Source organism: Macrobrachium nipponense, chromosome 39, assembly GCF_015104395.2.
Source record: "Macrobrachium nipponense isolate FS-2020 chromosome 39, ASM1510439v2, whole genome shotgun sequence".
Classification (NCBI taxonomy): Eukaryota; Metazoa; Arthropoda; class Malacostraca; order Decapoda; family Palaemonidae; genus Macrobrachium; species Macrobrachium nipponense.
In genome coordinates this window covers 11213931-11216430 of record NC_061099.1, presented here as the reverse complement: position 1 = coordinate 11216430, position 2500 = coordinate 11213931, and the positions used below count along the sequence as shown (strand labels likewise).

The window sequence follows — 2500 nt, the reverse complement described above, 5'->3', positions numbered from 1 at the left end:
ACGGTTTGAATATTGTTATGCCCATTGGGGAAAAGTTGTTCAGTTGCCGATTATGACCGGGGGTGGGGGGGGGAGGTCAGCTTTGTCAGGGAGGGTATAGATAGCGCCTTAGGTATATAGAAGAGAGAAGACTGCCATTTTCATTAGTTACCTTATCTAGGCTGGGTCTGCTGGAAACAAGAAGATAAAAGACGGAAAAACAGATGTGAATGGGGAAAAAGGAAGCAGGAGGAGAATTCCGGAGGTGTGCAGCGAAAGGAAAGCAGCAGTTAGTAAACCTGGCAATCTAAATATTGTGGCACAAAAAATGAATGCGGCAATAGAAGGCATGACAACTTTCGTGAGGTTAACCGACTTTCCTGCAAAGTTCGAGTGAACAATAAATAAATAAATAAAAATTCGGTAAAATACAAAAGTGATTCACAAGTCAACATTGTGGACAGTAGAACAACGCCAGTGATGTTAAGAAGGTTTCTTATTAGAGTCACGATTCGTTTTTCATCCACGTTAGTTGGCAGTGGTTGGTGGTGGCAGGAACATGGCAAACTTCAGCTGTCTCCTCTTCCACCCAAGCCTTCTTAAACCCATGACCTTTGGGTCATAGGTCATGGAAAGAAAAACTGCCGGGTAAGGTTTCCCAGTTCAACTTGGCCTATATACAGCCCTTTATTCAGTGTAAATGCCACCCATGTGCGCTCCTTGAAGGAGAGAGAGAGAGAGATAGAGAGACTCACATAATGGCAATTCAGGTACTTGTATGTCCAGACGAGAGGTTCGTCTCCCTCGCAAGTCAGTGTTACAGGTCCTCCATTTCCAAGAATTTCTTCGCCATTTAAGATCCTTGGGGGGCTGACGTCTTGCTGACTGCGCACTGCTGAAATGAAAAGGAGTTTTTTTTAAAGAGTTGGTGACGTCACTTCTCGATGCAGTGAAACTGAACTGTTGTAAGTAAAGGTTGTTACTCTGCCACAGTGTAAAGCAAAAGTTATACAAGGCGCACTCTAGCGGCTTCAATTTGAAAAATGCTACCAAGAGGTATCTAGGTGAACGAAATACTACACAGGTTCTTTATGGTTTGTACCGATCAGTGTTGATCTGATCCCTTTTCATGAAATAACAGGTGAGGAATGAGGCATCTTGGTCTTACCTGTAAAACTTAACCAGAAAAGCAGAGTGTAGACTTTTATTTCACGCATTCTGAAGGAAGAATCCTTTCACCACCCATGTAAACGTTTTGATGGCAAACCTGTAAATGAAAGCAAGAAATATGTAGATGCGTAATTTAGTCCTTTGAACATTTTGAAATTGTCCTCAAGTTGAAGACGAGTGTAGCTAGTGCTACACGTTGCTTCGGTGTTCATTTCGATTGTATTACAAGTTTTGAATATAAAGATAGTTCTTATTTTTGCATCTGTTCAAAATTATTTTTTTTATCTACTCAACATATCTCATCAAGGCTTGTAAAGAAATTGTCTGCAGCTTGAGAGAGTTTAGAATAGACCAACTGTTCTTTTCTACAGTTAGTCTACACTTTTTTTTTTTTACATATGTATCAATTTATCCAGTTACATATGTATCCCCCTCCGTATACAAATGTGTGATGATGAAAATGTCACTTTTGTCGTCTTTGAAAAAGTATAAAAACAACACATGTATTAGCAGGTTTCATGATACTTCTTTGTAGTTGTGTGGGCGGTTGATATTGGGGCAGTCTTTTGCACAACTGGTTCAGCCAATAAAGGATGGATATAGCAGTGACCACTCTTGTTGGGCTTTCATCTGGTGCCTCCCCTGTTGGTGCAGACTTCCCCAAAAATTCTTAGATGTGAAAGTTGAGAGGAAACGTGACTGAGAGTAGTGTCATGATGTGCGTCAGGTAAATGAAGACTATTAAAGATTAGTTTGGAGTCGGGACTGCCAATGAAGAAAGGCTGTGGGAATAACAGAAGCAATAAGTAATAATAATTTGTCTCAATCTCCCTCACTGCTATGGAGTGACTGAAGATATACGTAGATGAGGTGACACAGCATCCACCAATTAGAGTTCGTTTTTCTTATTTTTCTTGAGAAAGAAGTGCAAGTGTCCACACATTTTTTTTAAATAGGAGGCTTCCAACTAGCATTAGGCCTTAGGCCTAATTGCACTGCCTACCATTACTGCTACAAAGCATCCTGACGGACGGTTTGCTATCGACTTAGTTGTGTTGAATTTGAAGCAGGTCACTCTTTGGAAGGCTCAAGTCTAAAGGTCATTTAGACGTGAAAAACAGCACACTGGGACGTTTTGACTTCTTAGCCACTACCAGGGTTAGGAATAATCTGCTACATTGGTAGACTTGTTTTGAAGGAATTACTTTTTCGAGGAATGAACTACACGATGGAAGGGGTGGGATCCTAAGGCATTTGTCTCAACATTACCATAATTGGTATACGGGTAATGGTCTGCGTCTCGAGAGGTTGGCCAAATTCGGGGAATTTGGCAAAGATGTTCCAAAGTTAA

The 2500-nt window shown here is 40.9% G+C and overlaps 2 protein-coding genes across 3 annotated transcripts in view; one reads left to right on the top strand and one right to left on the bottom strand.

The window, feature by feature from the left end:
- Window positions 1-1261, bottom strand: part of LOC135209908 (vascular endothelial growth factor receptor kdr-like) — a 40502-nt gene extending 39241 nt beyond the window's left edge. Inside the window, exons 1-2 of the mRNA XM_064242648.1 lie at window positions 1148-1261; window positions 735-874 (exon numbers count right to left, since the gene is read on the bottom strand). The gene's annotated coding sequence lies outside the window, so the exon portion shown is untranslated. The remainder of the gene's footprint in view (window positions 1-734; window positions 875-1147) is intronic.
- Window positions 1-2500, top strand: part of LOC135210114 (uncharacterized) — a 163910-nt gene that overhangs the window by 100055 nt on the left and 61355 nt on the right. The window lies entirely within an intron of this gene.